We start from the raw sequence: 18,216 nt of genomic DNA, 5'->3' as shown, positions 1-18,216 counted from the left end.
TCGCCACGAGAGCCTGGAGCTCTTGCTACACCTCGCCCACCCAAGCCTCGTGCTTCTCTCGCTTGGTGCGCTCCTTGGCCGCGTTATCTTCGGCCTTGGTTAGCGCTTGCTTCAGGGTCGCCACCTCGGTCGTGGCCCCTGGCGAATATACGATGATCCTGTCATTTTGCAATCGCGTCTTCTTTTATATATACATATCTATAGACAGGGTATTACTTACCATTGTTCTCCTCGAGCTGCCTCTTGACAAGGCCGAGCTCTTCCCCGGACCCCTCGAGGTCCTGCTTCAGTACGGCGACCTCCGCAGTCAGTGCGGCGGACGCCAGCAGCGAAGCCTGCATATGCATATTGACATACTTATATTAGACTCCTGCGATATTATTTGATCCTCTGTTCGACTTTTCTTTGTGAACACTGAACAAAGCATCAGGGGCTACTGTCTATGCGGTAATATTTCTACTACATTTTAAAACACTTACCTCAAAGCCTGTTAGAAGGCTGGCACAGGCTTCAGTCAACCCTCTCTTGGCGGACTGAACCTTCTGGACCACCGCACTCATAATAGTACGGTGCTCCTTGTCGATGGAAGCGCTGCGAAGCGCTTCCAGCAGATTGTCCGGCGCCTCTGGATGGACAGAGGTCACCGGCACAGGCGTCTTGCCCCTCTTAGAAGGAGGCCGCCTGCCCGAGCCCGGAACCACTCGAGGTTCCGGCGCGGTGTTCGGCTGAGGGCCGAACTCGAAGCTCTCAGGGGCCCCGTCCCCTCGGCTCCCGGAGTCCGGAAGGTCGCCTTGAGGCGCCTCCAGGACTGTCTACCCTCGATCCGGTGCCTCTTGAGATAGCACCTCGGCGTCGTCGGCAGGATGAGGGGAGGTGGCGGTCGGGACTGGATCGCTATCCATGTCCAACGAGCCCAGGGAGCCGTCCGATGATACATCGATACTGGCTCGTGGTGGCCTGCATAATTATGTTCGGCATTAGGGAAAGCAGTGCGAAAAAGGAATGCTGAGTTACTCTGGTATCCGAATACTTACGATCTCCCCAGGGGCTTGGCCCTGGGCAACCACTCGTCTTCGCCTTCGTCGGTGGTGGTGGAACTGTCCGGAAGGAGAGTCCTTCCCTTCTTGGACCCTTCGCCCCCCCCCTAGTTGGGGCGGCCTTCCTTTTCCTATCTCCCCCAGCCGGAGGGGGAGCATCTTCTTCTTCCTCCTCGTCTTCGGGGGAGGAGTGCGCCGCAGAGTCATCGGACGGTGAGTCCGATGACGCCTGGCATCGGGAACTCTTTCGGGTTCCCTTGGCCTTCTTGGTCTTCTCCGGCACCGTATAAGGAGCCGGAGTCAGCATCTTCGCCAGAAGAGCGTCTGCTGGGCCTTCGGGCAAAGGAGCCGGACAGTCGATCTGTCCGGCCGTCTCCTGCCAGTCCTGTCAAAGGTACGGGAGTTTAGATCCCGCATGGAGTCAATCTATAAAAAATAAGTATCCTGTGAAAGGTAAAGCAGCTTACCGCACTGGCTTGGCGCTTCGCGCTGAATCCGCGATCCTTAGTAATGGGAGGGGGGACCTCGGCGCTTTTGAACAGCACCCTCCAGGCATCTTCGTGAGTTGTGTCGAAGAGCCTGTTCAGAGTTCGGTGCTGCACCGGGTCGAACTCCCACAAGTTGAACTCCTGTTGTTGGCACGGGAGGATCCGGCGGTGGAGCATGACCTGGACCACGTTGACGAGTTTGAGCTTCTTGTTCACCATGTTTTGAAACGCATGTTTGGAGTCCGGTCAGCTCTCCCGAACTACCCCAGGACATGCCCTTCTCTTTCCAGGAGGTGAGCCGCGTGGGGATGCCAGATCGGAACTTGGGGGCCGCTGCCCATGCAGGGTCGCGCGGCTCAGTGATGTAGAACCACCCCGATTGCCACCCCTTTATGGTTTCCACAAAGGAGCCCTCGAGCCATGTTACGTTGGGCATCTTGCCCACCATGGTACCTCCGTACTCCGCCTGGCGGCCGCCCACAACCTTCGGCTTGACATTGAAGGTCTTCAACCATAAGCCGAAGTGGGGCTTGATGCGGAGGAAGGCCTCGCACACAACGATAAACGCCGAGATGTTGAGGATGAAGTTCGGGGCCAGATCGTGGAAATCCAGGCCGTGATAGAACATGAGCCCCCGGACGAATGGGTGGAGAGGGAATCCCAGTCCGCGGAGGAAATGGGTGAGGAACACTACCCTCTCATGGGGCCTGGGGGTGGGGATGAGCTGCCCCTCATCTGGGAGCCGGTGCGCGATGTCATCGGGCAGGTATCCGGCTCTCCTCAGCTTCTTGATGTCTCCATCCGTGACGGAGGAGACCATCCACATGCCTCCCGCTCCGGACATGGTTGGAGAAGGTTGAGGTGGGAAGTGCGGACTTGCGCGCTAGAGCTCGAGTGTGCGAAAACGGATGAGCAAAGGAGTAAGAAGGCGTGGATAGAAAGGTGAATCCTTATCCCTTTATATGGGCGGACGAAACTAAGCGTCCCCACTTGCCTGGTAAAACTCGCTTATCCCCCAAGCGCCGTAATCGATGGCGCGTTGGGTTACCCACGCCCGTATTGATGAGAATCCCGTAATAAGGGGACGCGATCTCTGCTTTGACAAGACGTGTCGAAAAACTGCCTCGCGTTATGTGCGGGGCTAGTTAAAGGAAACGGTTCGAATAATCACCGGGCCATGACATAACGTCATACTGTCAAAACAAGTCAGCAAATTAGATTTGCGGAAATATTATTCTCTCTACGGGAGTATGTGGAACTTCTGTTGCAGGGTCGGACACTATCCTCGTATTCAAATTCTTCTGTGATGTATTCGGAGGAGGAACCCGCCTTGCAATGCCGAAGACAATACTGCATGCCGGACTCATCGTCATTGAAGCCTGGTTCAGGGGCTACTGAGGGAGTCCTGGATTAGGGGGTCTCCGGACAGCCGGATTATATCCTTTGGCCGGACTGTTGGACTATGAAGATACAACATTGAAGACTTCGTCTCGTGTCCGGATAGTACTCTACTTGGCGTGGAAGGCAAGCTAGGCAATAAGGATATGGATATATCCTCCTTTGTAACCGACCTTGTGTAACCCTAACCCTCTCCGGTGTCTATATAAACCGGAGGGTTTTAGTCCGTAGGACAATAGATAATCATACCATAGGCTAGCTTCTAGGGTTTAGCTTCTCTGATCTCGTGGTAGATCTACTCTTGTACTACCCATATCATCAATATTAATCAAGCAGGGCGTAGGGTTTTACCTCCATCAAGAGGGCCCGAACCTGGGTAAAACATTGTGTCCCCTGCCTCCTGTTACCATCCGGCCTAGACGCACAGTTCGGGACCCCCTACCCGAGATCCGCCGGTTTTGACACCGACAGCCGGCCTCCCCCTCCTCCACTCCTTTATATACGGGGGAGGGGGCACCCCATGGAGACACAAGTTGATCTGTTGATCTCTCCCAGCCGTGTGCGGTGCCCCCTCCACCATAATCCACCTCGATCACATCGAAGCGGTGCTTAGGCGAAGCCCTGTGTCGGTAGCGTCATCATCACCGTCATCATGTCGTCGTGCTGACGAAACTATCACGTGAAGCTCTTCTAGATTGAAGTTCATGGGACGTCATCGAGCTGAACGTGTGCTGAACTCGGAGGTGCCGTGTGTTCAGTACTTGGATCGGTCGGATCGTGAAAACGTACGACTACATCAACCGCGTTGTGCTAACGCTTCCGCTTTCGGTCTACAAGGGTACGTGGACACACTCTCCCCTCTCGTTGCTATGCATCACCATGATCCTGTGTGTGCATACGAATTTTTTTGAAATTACTACGCTCCTCAACATTGGTATTAGAGCCAGGTTTATGCGTAGATGTTATATGCACGAGTAGAACACAAGTGAGTTGTGGGCGATACAAGTCATACTGCTTACCAGCATGTCATACTTTGGTTCGACGGTATTGTTGGATGAAGCGACCCGGACCGACATTACGCGTACGCTTACGCGAGACTGGTTCTACCGACGTGCTTTGCACACAGGTGGCCGGCGGGTGTCAGTTGCTCCAACTTTAGTTGAACCGAGTGTGACTATGCCCAGTCCTTGTTGAAGGTTAAAACATCACTAACTTGACGAAATATCGTTGTGGTTTGATGCGTAGGTAATAACGGTTCTTGCTCAGCCCGTAGCAGCCACGTAAAACTTGCAATAACAAAGTAGAGGACGTCTAACTTGTTTTTGGAGGGCTTGTTGTGATGTGATATGGTTAAGACGTGATGAGATATAAGTTGTTGTATGAGATGATCATGTTTTGTTGAAGTTATCGGCAACTAGCTGAAGCCTTATGGTTGTCTCTTTATTGCATAAGATGCAAGTTCCAAATAATTGCTTTACTTTATCTCTATGCGATAGCAATAGTTGCAAGAACAATAGTTGGTGAGACGACCATGTGACGACACGTTGATAGAGATCAAGATGATGGAGATGATGGTGTCATGTCGGTGATGATAGAGATCATGACGGTACTTTGGAGATGGACATCAAAGGCGCAAGATGATCATGGCCATATCATGTCACATATTTTGATTGCATGTGATGTTTATCTTTTATAAATCTTATTTTGCTTAGTTCGGCGGTAGCTTTACAAGATGATCTCTCACTAAATTTCAAGGTACAAGTGTTCTCCCTGAGTATGCATTGTTGCCAAATTTCGTCGTGCCGAGACACCACATGATGATCGGGTGTGATAAGCTCTACGTTAACATACAACGGGCGCAAGCCAGTTTTGCACGCGCAGAAATACTCGGGTTAAACTTGACGAGCCTAGCATATGCAGATATGGCCTCGGAACACTAAGACCGAAAGGTAAAGCGTGAATCATATAGTAGATATGATCAACATAGTGATGTTCACCATTGAAAACTACTCCATTTCACGTGATGATTGGTCATGGTTTAGTTGATTTGGATCACGTGATCACTTACATGATTAGAGGGATATCTGTCTAAGTGGGAGTTCTTAAGTAATATGATTAATTGAACTTTAATTTATCATGAACTTAGTCCTGGTAGTATTAGCATATCTATGTTGTAGGTCAATGGCTCGCGTTTAGCTCCCCTGTTTTATTTTTGATATGTTCCTAGAGAAAACTAGGTTGAAAGATGTTAGTAGCAATGATGCGGATTGGATCCGTGATCTGAGGATTATCCTCATTGCTGCACAGAAGCATTATGTCCTTGATGAACCGCTAGGTGACAGACCGATTGCAAGAGCAGATGCAGACGTTATGAACGTTTGGCGATCTCGATATGATGACTACTTGATAGTTTAGTGCACCATGATTTATGGCTTAGAATCGGGCCTTCAAAGACGTTTTGAATGCCACGGAGCATATGAGATGTTCCAAGAGTTGAAATTAGTATTTCAGACTCATGCCCATGTCGAAAGGTATGGGACCTTTGACAGTACTTTGCCTACAAGATGGAGGAGAATAGCTCAACTAGTGAACATGTGCTCAGATTGTCCGGGTACTACAATTGCTTGAATCAAGTGGGAGTTAATCTTCTTGATAAGATAGTAATTGACAAAGTTCTCTAGTCACTATCACCAAGTTACTAGAACTTAGTGATGAACTATAATATGAAAGGGATAATGAAAACAATTCTCAAGCTCTTCGCGAAACTAAAATCGGCGAAGGTAGAAATCAAGAAAAGCATCAAGTGTTGATGGTTAACAAGACCACTAGTTTCAAGTAAAAGGGAAAGGGAAAGAAAGGGAACTTTAAGAAGAATGGCAAGCAAGTTGCCACTCCCATGAAGAAGCCCAAAGCTAGACCCAAGCCTAAAACTGAGTGCTTCTACTGCAAAGGAAATGGTCACTGGAAGTGGAACTGCCCTAGATTCTTGGCGGATAAGAAGGATGGAATACTGAAAAAGGTATATTGGATATACATGTTATTGATGTGTACTTTACTAGTGTTTATAGCAACCCCTCGGTATTTGATACTGGTTCAGTTGCTAAAGAGTAGTAACTCGAAACGGGAGTTGCAGAATGAACAGAGACTACTTAAGGGTGAAGTGATGATGTGTGTTGGAAGTGGTTCCAAGATTGATATGACCATCGCACACTCCCTATACTTTTGGGATTAGTGTTGAACCTAAAATAAATGTTATTTGGTGTTTGCGTTGAGCATGAATATGATTGGGTCATGTTTATTGCAATACGGTTATTCATTTAAGTTAAAGAATAATTGTTGTTCTATTTACATGAATAAAACCTTCTATGGTCATACACTCAATATAAATGGTTTATTGAATCTCGATCGTAGTAATACACATATTCATAATATTGAAATCAAAAAGATGCAAAGTTAATAATGATAGTGCAACTTATTTGTGGCACTGCCGTCTAGGTCATATTGGTGTAAAGTGCATGAAGAAACTCCATGCTAATGGGTTTTTGGAATCACTTGATGCTTGCAAACCATGCCTCATAGGCAAGATGACTAAGACTCCATTCTCTGGAATAATGGAGCGAGCAACAGAGTTATTGGAAATCATATATACTGATGTATGTGGTCGAATGAACATTGAAGCTCATGGCGGATATCGTTATTTTCTGGCCTTCACAGATGATTTGAGCAGATATGGGTATATCTACTTGATGAAACATAAGTCTGAAACATTTGAAAAGTTCAAATAATTTCAAAGTGAAGTGGAAAATCATCGTAACAAGAAAATAAAGTTTCTGCGATCTAATCGCGGAGGAGAATATTTGAGTTACGAGTTTGGTCTTCATTTGAAACAATGCGAAATAGTTTCGCAACTCACACCACCTGGAGCACCACGGCATAATGGTGTGTCCGAACGTCATAATCGTACTTTATTAGATATGATGTGATCTATGATGTCTCTTACCGATTTATCACTATTGTTTTGGGGTTATGCATTAGAGACAGCTGCATTCACATTAAATAGGGCACCATCTAAATCCGTTGAGACGACACCATATGAACTGTGGTTTAGCAAGAAACCTAAGCTGACGTTTCTTAAAGTGTGGGATTGTGATGCTTATGTGAAAATGTTTCATCCTGATAAGCTCAAACCCAAATCGGAAAAGTGCGTCTTCATAGGATACCTAAAAGCAACTATTGGGTACACCTTCTATCACAGATCCAAAGACAAGATATTTTGTTGCGAAGAATGGGTCCTTTCTAGAGAAGTAGTTTCTCTCAAAAGAAGTGAGTGGGAGGAAAGTAGAACTTGATGAGGTAATTGTACCTTCTCCCGAATTGGAAAGTAGTTCATCACAGAAATCAGTTCCAGTGATTCCTACACCAATTAGCGAGGAAGCTAATGATAATGATCATGAAACTTCAGATCAAGTTACTACCGAACCTCGTAGGTCAGCCAGAGTACGGACCACACCAGAGTGGTACGGTAATCCTGTTCTGGAAGTCATGTTACTAGACCATGACGAACGTACGAACTATGAGGAAGCGATGATGAGCCCAGATTCCGCGAAATGGCTTGAGGCCATGAAATCTGAGATGGGATCCATGTATGAGAACAAAGTGTGGAATTTGGTTGACTTGCCCGATGATCGACAAGCCATCGAGAATAAATGGATCTTCAAGAAGAAAACTGACACTGACGGTAATGTTACTGTTTGCAAAGCTCGACTTGTTGCGAAAGGTTTTTGACAAGTTCAAGGAGTTGACTACGATGAGACCTTCTCACTTGTAGTGATGCTTAAGTCCATCCGAATCACGTTAGCAATTGCCGCATTTTATGATTATGAAATCTGGCAAATGGATGTCGAAACTGTATTCCTTCATGGATTTCTTAAAATAAGAGTTGTACATGATGCACCAGAAGGTTTTGTCGATACTAAAGGTGCTAACAAAGTGAGCAAGCTCTAGTGATCCATCTATGGACTGGTGCAAGCATCTCGGAGTTGGAATATATACTTTGATAAAGTGATCAAAGCATATGGTTTTATGCAGACTTGCGATGAAGCCTGTATTTACAAGAAAGTGAGTGGGAGCACTACAACATTTCTGATAAGTATATGTAAATGACATATTGTTTATTAGAAATAATGTAGAATTTTCTGGAAAGCATAAAGGAGTGTTTGAAAAGAGTTTTCAAAGAAAGACCTCGATGAAGTTGCTTACACATTGAGCATCAAGATCTATAGAGATAGATCAAGACGCTTGATAAGTTTTTTCAATGAGTACATACCTTGACAAGATTTTGAAGTAGTTCAAAATGGAACAGTCAAAGAAGGAGTTCTTGCCTGTGTTGCAAGGTGTGAAGTTGAGTAAAGACTCAAAACCCGACCACAACAGAAAATAGAAAGAAAATGAAAAGTCATTCCCTATGCCTCAGTCATAGGTTCTATAAAGTATGCTATGTTGTTTACCTGTCCTATTGTATACCTTAGCATATTTCTGGCAAGGGAGTACAATAATGATCTAGGAGTAGATCACTGGACAGCCGTCAAAATTATCCTTAGAGGACTAAGGAAATATTTCTCGGTTCTGGAGGTGATAAAAGAGTTCATCATAAAGAGTTACGTCGATGCAAGTTTTTTACATCAATCTAGATGACTCTAAGTCTCGATCTGGATACATATTGAAAGTGGGAGCAATTAGCTAGAGTAGCTCCGTGCAGAGCATTGTAGATATAGAAATTTGCGAAATACATACGGATCTGAATGTTGCAGGCCCGTAGGCTAAACTCATCTCACAAGCAAAACATGATCACTCTTTGGTGTTAATCACATAGCGATGTGAAATAGATTATTGACTCTAGTAAACCCTTTGGGTATTAGTCACATGGAGATGTGAACTAATCACATAAAGATGTGTGCTACCAGACGTCACAACGTAACTAGGTGATTATAAAGGTGCTCTATAGGTGTCTCCAATGGTACTTGTTGAGTTGGCATAGATCGAGATTAGGATTTGTCACTCCGATTGTCGGAGAGGTATCTCTGGGCCCTCTCGGTAATGCACATCACTATAAGCCTTGCAAGCAATGTGACTAATGAGTTAGTTGCAGGATGATGCATTATGGAACGAGTAAAGAGACTCGCCAGTAACGAGATTGAGCTAGGTATTGAGATACTAACGATCGAATCTCAAGCAAGTAACATACCGATGACAAAGGGAACAACGTATGTTGTTATGTGGTTTGTCCGATAAAGAACATCGTAGAATATGTAGGAGCCAATATGAGCATCCAGGTTCCGCTATTAGTTATTGACCGGAGACGTGTCTCGGTCATGTCTACATAGTTCTCAAACCCGTAGGGTCCGCACGCTTAACGTTCGGTGACGATCGGTATTATGAGTTTATATGTTTTGATGTACCGAAGGTAGTTCGGAGTCCCGGATGAGATCGGGGACATGACGAGGAGTCTCGAAATGGTCGATACGTAAAGATCGATATATTGGATGACTATATTCGGACATCGGAAAGGTTCCGAGTGATTCGGGTATTTTTCGGTGTACCGGAGAGTTACGGGAATTCCCCGGGGAGTATATGGGCCTTATTGGGCTTTAGAGGAAAGAGAGAGGGGAGGCTGCGCGCCCCCCAAGGCCTAGTCCTAATTGGACTAGGGGGAGGGGCGGCGCCCCCTCCTTCCTTCTCTTCTCTTTTCCCTTTCCTTCCCTCCTACTCCTACTACATGGAGGGGGGATCCTACTCCCGGTGGGAGTAGGACTCCCCAAGGCGCGCCATAGAGAGGGCCGGCCCTCCCCCTCCTTCACTCCTTTATATACGGGGGAGGGGGCACCCCATGGAGACACAAGTTGATCTGTTGATCTCTCCCAGCCGTGTGTGGTGCCCGCCTCCACCATAATCCACCTCGATCATATCGTAGGGGTGCTTAGGCGAAGCCCTGCGTCGGTAGCATCATCATCACCGTCATCACGCTGTTGTGTTGACGAAACTCTCCCGTGAAGCTCTGCTGGATCAGAGTTCATGGGACGTCGTCGAGCTGAACAAGTGCTGAACTCGGAGGTGTCGTGCGTTCGGTACTTGGATCGGTCGGATCGTGAAGACATACGACTACATCAACCGCGTTGTGCTAACGCTTCCGCTTTCAGTCTACGAGGGTACGTGGACACACTCTCCCCTCTCGTTGCTATGCATCACCATGATCCTGTGTGTGCGTATGAATTTTTTTGAAATTACTACGTTCCCCAACAGATTAGTAGAACTAAATATGATATCATCAACATAAATTTGGCACACAAATAATTCTGCATTAAACCTTTTAGTGAAGATAGTTGAATCAATTTTCCCAATTTCAAAACCTTCATCAATAAGAAACTTAGTCAAGCATTTATACCAAGCTCTAGGGGCTTGTTTAAGACCATAAAGAGCTTTGTGAAATTTGTAAATAATATTAGGTTTCTTGGGATTAACAAAGCCGAGAGGTGCTACTTCTTGAGCTTGCGTTGGTTTTTCCCTTGAAGAGGAAAAGGTGATGCAACAAAGTAGAGATAAGTATTTCCCTTGGTTAAGAACCAAGGTATCAATCCGGTAGGAGGAACACACAAGTCTCCAATGATAGCACCTTCACAAACAAACAAATACTTGCACCCAATGCATAAAAGGGGTTGTCAATTCCTTCACGGTTACTTGCAAGGATGAGATCTGATAGAGATTCATATAAAAGATAAATAAAAGTGCAAAATAAAAGAAAAGTAAATACATTGGGCACTAATTTAGTAGGTTAGTCCCAAAAAAATGATACTCCCTCTGTTCCTAAATATTTGTCTTTCTAGAGATTTCAACAAGTGACTACATGTGGAGCAAAATGAGTGAATCTACACTCTGAAATATGTCTATACACATCCGTATGTGGTAGTCAATTTGAAATATCTAAAAAGACAAATATTTAGGAACATAGGGAGTATAAAATAGCATAATAATGAATATAAAACATCCAAGATGGATAATATAATAGCTGGAACAATCCAAAATTATAGATATGTTGGAGATGTAACAGGAGGTTGTTTAACATAAACTTCCTCCTCAATTTCACCATTTAGAAAAATACTTTTAATATCCATTTGGTATAGGGTGATATCATGGTGATTGGCATAAGCAAGTAAGATGTGAATGGACTCAAGCCTAGCAATGGGGGCGTATGTCTCACCATAGTCCATACCTTCGACTTGAGTGTAGCCTTGAGTAATGAGACGAGCCTTGTTGTGCACCACTTGTCCATCATCATCTTGCTTGTTCCGAAACACCCATTTTGTATCAATGATATTTTGATCATCCTTGGGCTTCTCAACCAATGTACACACTTGGTTTCTCTCAAAGTTGTGTAGTTCTTCGTGTATAGCATTTATCCAATCCAGATCCTCAAGTGCTTCTTCTACCTTCATAAGTTAAATGCTAGAGATGAATGAGTAATGTTCACAAAAATTAGCCAAAAGAATTTTAGAGCGAGTGATTCTCCCAGTGTTGACGTCGTCGTAGATTTGTTCAATGGGATGATTCTTTGTGACTCTTGCTCTAAATCTCATGATAACTTTTTCTTCTTCTTCTTCTTCTTCTTCTTCTTCTTCTTATTCTTCTTCTTTTTCTTCTTCTTCTTCTTCTTCTTCTTCTTCTTCATTTTTGGCGGCATCGTTGTTTGCTTGTTGTACTTCCTCAGTTCCTTCGTCTTGGCGTGTTCCACTTGTGGACACCTCCATGTCAACTTGTGGTTCACCTTGACGTGAAGTAGAGTCTTCCACTTGAATGTACGAAGTACTCTCCTTCACCTTCGCTGACGAATTTTGCCAATAGACAAATCATGAATTGCTTCCCAGGGATCTTTATCTCCTACATCAATTTGCAATTGCTCTACTTGTGAGCCGTTAGATTCATCAAACTTCACATCTAACGTCTCTTCAACCTTTCGGGTGAAATTGTTGTAGACACAGTAAGTGTGAGAGTTTGAGCCATAACCAAGTAGAAAACCTTCATGGGATTTAGGAGCAAACTTCGAATGATGATGCTCATCAAGAATGTAGCATTTTGAACCAAATACTCAAAAGTATCAAACTTGGGGTTTGTTACCAGTGGGTAGCTCGTATGCCGTTTTACTAAGAAGCTTGTGAAGATATAGTCGATTCGTAGCATGACAAGTTGTCTCAGCCGCTTTTTCCCAAAAGTGTCTTGGTGTCTTGTATTCGTCATGCATTGTTCTCGCCATCTCAATAAGATTCTGGTTCTTCCTCTCAACAACTCCAATTTGTTGAGGTGTGTACGTAGCCGAGAACTCATGTGAAGTCCCTTGTTCGTCAAGAAAGTTGTCCACATTGGCGTTCTTGAACTCATTTCCGTTATTGCTCCGAACCTTCTTGATCTTCACTTCAAATTTATTTTGGGACTTCCTAGCAAAATTCTTGAAGATCTTTTGTACCCGCCACTTGTCATCAAGAAAGAACACCCACGTAAATCTGGAAAAATCATCAACAATGACCAAACCGAAAGAGTTACCACCAAGGCTCCTGTAAGCGTTGGGACCAAAGAGATCCATGTGAAGCAGTACAAGTGGTCTTCTCGTGGTCATGATGTTCTTCACGGGATGATTTCCTTCAACTTGTTTTCCTACCTGGGAAGCACTACGAAGTCTATCCTTGTCAAATATAACATCTTTAACATGAAGGATATGATCACTTTTAATGAGCTTATCAAGATTTCGCATGTCAACATGTCTTAGTCTTCTATGCCATAACCAACCTTTAGAAGATTTTGCGATTAACAAAGTACGAGGTTGGGCTCTTTTAGTGAAATCAACAATGTATAGATCACCTCTACGAATTCCGTTAAAGACCATATTGTGATTATCTCAACAAAACACTTGGCAATCTACTTCGGTAAATAGAGCACTGAAACAAGAATTGGCTAGTCTAGATACATAAAGAAGATTGTAGCCAACAAATTCAACAAGCATAAAATTTTGAATAGAGCTATCATTGGTGTAACACCCTCGATGCGACTATAGCTCCCACGTGTCGAGGCACGACTTAGAGGCATAATCGCATTGAAGGCAATGTCGCAAGTTAGGCCATCTTCACAACATCCCATGTAATATAATTAATAAAAGGGGAGATACATAGTTGGCTTACACTCGCCACGTCAATCAAGTACATAAATAGCATTACAACATTCAAACACTCATGGCCCGACTACGACGCCAAAATAAAAGATAACCCAACATGCGACACGGTCCCGATCACCCCAACTGGGCACCACTACTGATCATCAGGGAAAGACACGTAGTAACGGCGTGAGTCCTCGTCGAACTCCCACTTGAGCTCAAGCGCGTCATCTGGAACGGAGTCATCAGGCCCTGCATCTGGTTTGGAAGTAATCTGTGAGCCACAGGGACTCAGCAATCTCGCACCCTCGTGATCAAGACTATTTAAGCTTATAGGTAAGGCAAGGAAAATATGTGGAGCTGCAGCAAGCGACTAGCATATAGGGTGGCTATCCTGTTCGCAAAAGAGAGCGAGAAGAGGAGGCAAAGCGCGAACGAGTAACTAAAGGACAACCTGCGCAAGCATTACTCCAATACCGTGTTCACTTCCCGGACTCCACCGAGAAGAGACCATCACGGTAACTCACATTGTTGATTCATTTTAATTAAGTTAAGGTTCAAGTTGTCTACAACCGGACATTAACAAATTCCCATCTACCCATAACCGCGGGCACGGCTTTCGAAAGTTCAAATCCCTGCAGGGGAGTCCCAACTTAGCCCATGACAAGCTCTCACGGTCAACGAAGGAATAGACCTCCTCCCGAGACGTTCCGATCAGACTCGGTATCTCGGTTCTTCAAGACACTTCGACAGGTTAAAACAAATCCAGCAACACCGCCCGAATGTGCCGACAAATCACGATAGGAGCTGCACATATCTCGTTCTCAGGGCACACTCAGATGAACACTACGTACAACTAAAACCAACCCTCGAGTTGCCCCGAGGTGGCGCTGCAAGTGGCTCTATTTGGACCAACACTCAGAGGAGCACTGGCCCGGGGGGGTTTTAAATAAGATGACCCTCGGGCTCCGGAAACCCAAGGGGAAAAAGAGGCTAGGTGGCAAATGGTAAAACCAAGGTTGGGCATTGCTGGAAAAGCTTTAATCAAGGCGAACTATCAAGGGGTTCCCATTATCATCCAACCGCGTAAGGAACGCAAAAATCCGGGAACATAACACCGATATGACGGAAACTAGGGCGGCAAGAGTGGAACAAAACACTAGGCGAGAGGCCGAGCCTTCCACCCTTTACCAAGTATATAGATGCATTAAGATAACAAGATAATATAATGATATCCCAACAAGTAAATAATGTTCCAACAAGGAACGGTCTCCAATCTTCACCTGCAACTAGCAACGCTATAAGAGGGGCTGAGCAAATCGGTAACATAGCCAATCAACGGTTTGCTAGGACATGGTGGGTTAGAGGTTTGACATGGCAATTTGGGGGGCATGATAAGCAAGTGTTAGGCATCGTAACATAGGCATAGCAAAAGAGCGAGCATCTAGCAAAGCAAAGATAGTAGTGATTTCGAGGGTATGATCATCTTGCCTGCAAAGTTGTCAGAGTTGACTGGATCCTCAAAAGCAAACTCAACGGGCTCCTCGTTAGTGAACACGTCTCCTGGCTCTACCCAAACAAGACAAACAAGCAAACGGAACACAATCAACCACGTGCAAAGCTCAAACAATATGATGCAAGGATGGTATGCTATGCGGGATGCAATATGTGATGCATATGCAAGATATGACAACGAACGAATGAACCTGGCCTCAACTTGGAAAACCAAGTGTGCCACTGGAAATATGAGATGAAATCTCTTGAAAACGATATCAAGAACGCCGGAATCGGAGTTACGGTTAGGAAATGGCAAGCAATTCAAATATGGCACCGGTCTGCGATTTACAGCAAGTAGCCATCTAAATGCAACAAGATGAACATGCTACAGCACCCAAACATGACAACGAAATACATGGTAGGGATCCATTCATGATGCTTAACAAAAGTGTAGCACTGAGCTACTGCCAATTCATCCATTAACAGGTTCAAACAAGCATGGCAAAACTGCATTTGACAAACAGATTTCAGACTTAGTGAAATTAACACTTGTCTGGAATTTCAGATCAGATAGCACTCTTTGGAGCATGAAAACAATATGCTACAGGACCTTAACATGACAAAGTAAAGCATGGCATGGAGCTACTCAAAGAGCTTAACAAAAGTACCTTAGTGACCTTGAGCCAAAAGGGATCATAAAATACAATTGCAAGCATGTGAACATGGCAAAAACATAATCAGTTCTCAGACTTGGTGAAAACTGGAGCATGCTGAAACAGATATCAAGTAGGCATGTTTACGAGCTCGATGCACTCACTACAGAGCAAGTCATGATAATCTAAGCATACATCCACCAAGAATATACAAAATGCAAGCTAGACATGGCAAGAACAATAACATAGCATGCACGGATCAACTACAACATCCTCGGCAAAATCGCTAACAAGTAGACAATCTGCCTAGATTCACGAAATGACAAAAGTAGAGCTCGATTGACTCAATCTAGGGTGCTCCATAATTGCAAACAAAGACATGGGTGGATAGAGCACTACAATATTAACAAAACATCCTTACTGATCATCCCCAAAAGAGGCACCGATCACTAGGAAACAACATGAACATATGGCAATATGAGATAAACAGGTCAAGGACTTAGTGGAAATGCTAAGTCCCTGAAATCAGCATTAACAAATGCTCCACTTTGCAAGCTTGTGCTATTCACCACACACATCACAAAAATACATGGGTTGCACCTCTGGAAAGATGACAAAACCCTTAACAAAACATATATAGAGCTCAGGGGCATATCATGCACACAATAATTATGGCAAAAATGACAAATATCTAAATGGAGCAGCAGATCTGACAATTATCCCAAATAGCACTCTTCGAACAGCATTTCGGGCATCAAGATGAACTCAAATGAAAATGATGCAGTGAGGTGAAATGATGTGCTCTCTGAGATGAACATTTTGATATGCTATATGCCCAAAACGGAGCTACGGATGAGGAGTTACGTCATGAAGAACAAGGGCAAATAAATTAGGGTTAGGGCAAAAGAGGTCAACCGGATCCGATCCAGATCTGGATCCGGGGCACTGTAGCAGCTCGCGAAGCCCGAGGTTCGTCGGCCGGAGATGAGGGTCGCCGAAGATGGAGGTCTCCGAGGGTAGGACAGGCCGGGGCGGCGCCAGCGTTGACCTGGCGGCGGCGGGCGGTGCGGTGAGGCGGCGAGGAAGCCAGGGCGGCGCGGGCGAGACGGCGGAGCGGCGAGCCGGCGCGGGCGGCAAGAAGCTCTGGGCGGCGGCGCGGGCGGCGAGCAGGCGGCGGGGAGCCGGGTCGCGGGCCCGATTGGCGGCGCGAGAGGGCCTGCGCTGGGTCGCGCGGGCCTGGCGGCGTAGGAGGCCGGCGGTGCCACATGTCAGGCGCTGGTTGGCGCGGGCGGCGGCGGCGGCTTCGTCCTGCGCGGCGGGCGATTTTTTAGGGTTTAGAGAGAGGGGATCCGAGATTTGGAATGGGGGGGTATATATAGGCATAGAGGGAGCTAGGAGTGTCCAAATGAGGTGCGGTTTTCGGCCACGCGATCGTGATCGAACGCTCTAGATGATGGAGAGGGTTTTGGTGGGTTTTGGGCCAAAATGGAGGGGTGTTGGGCTGCAACACACACGAGGCCTTCTCGGTCCCTCGGTTAACCGTTGGAGCATCAAACGAAGTCCAAATGGTACGAAACTTGACAGGCGGTCTACCGGTAGTAAACCAAGGCCGCTTGGCAAGTCTCGGTCCAATCCGGAAATGTTTAATCCCCACACACAAAAGAAAGGTAGAATTGACCACCAGAGGAAAATGAAGCACCGGAATGCAAAACAGACAACGGGAAAAATGCTCGAATGCATGAGATGAACACGTATGCAAATGCAATGCACATGATGACATGATATGAGATGCATGACAACGATAACAGCACACGGAGACAAAAACCCGAACCCGAGAAAATAAAATAACTTAACGTCGGAAACGGCAAGAGTTGGAGTACATATTGGGAAAATCACATCCGGGGTGTTACAACACTCCACCACTACGAAAGGATCTCGTCCCGAGATCTAGGACTGAAAGAACGTCGGGTACTCAGAACGGAGGTGATCCTCGCGTTCCCAGGTAGCTTCACGGTCGGAATGGTGTGACCACTTGACTTTGAGGAATTTGATTGACTTGTTGTGAGTCTTGCGTTCAGTCTCTTCAAGAATAGCAACTGGGTGCTCACGATAAGAGAGATCTTCTTGGAGCTCAATGTCCTCGAAGTTGACGGTGCGGTCAGGAGTCTTGAAGCACTTACGAAGCTGAGAGACATGGAACACGTCATGAACATTTGCAAAGTTTGAAGGAAGCTCGAGTTGATAGGCAAGATCGCCTCTCTTGCTGACAATCTTGAAAGGTCCCATGTATCTAGGGGCAAGCTTCCCTTTGATACCGAAGCGACGAGTACCTTTCATTGGAGAGACGCGGAGGTAAACATGATCTCCGATCTCGAAAGCCAAATCACGGTGCTTACTATCATAGTAGCTCTTCTGACGGGATTGGGCTGCTTTGAGGTTATCTTGAATGACTTTGCACATTTCCTCTGCCTCTGTGATTAAGTCATTACCCAAAAGCTGACGTTCACCGGTTTCAGACCAGTTGAGAGGGGTACGGCACTTCCTGCCATACCAAATTTTGAATGGGGCCTTGCCCGAACTTGCTTGAAAACTGTTGTTGTAGGAGAATTCAGCATAAGGAAGACAATCCTCCCACTTCATGCCGAAGGAGATCACACAAGCCCTGAGCATATCTTCAAGAATCTGGTTGACACGCTCGACTTGACCGCTAGTTTGAGGATGGAAAGCTATGCTGAAGCGGATGTTGGTGCCCATGGCCTTCTGAAAATAATCTCAAAACTTGGAGGTAAAGATGCTGCCACGGTCTGAAGAGATCACTTATGGAATACCGTGAAGAGAGACAATCCGAGAGGTATAGAGTTCCGCCAATTGAGCTGCAGTGATAGACTCTTTGATAGGCAGAAAGTGAGCCACTTTGGTGAGTTTGTCGATGACAACGAATATAGCAT

The sequence above is a fragment of the Triticum urartu genome, chromosome 6 (assembly GCF_003073215.2).
Source record: "Triticum urartu cultivar G1812 chromosome 6, Tu2.1, whole genome shotgun sequence".
In the NCBI taxonomy this organism is placed as follows: domain Eukaryota; kingdom Viridiplantae; phylum Streptophyta; class Magnoliopsida; order Poales; family Poaceae; genus Triticum; species Triticum urartu.
Note: the sequence above shows the minus strand (reverse complement) of the source record.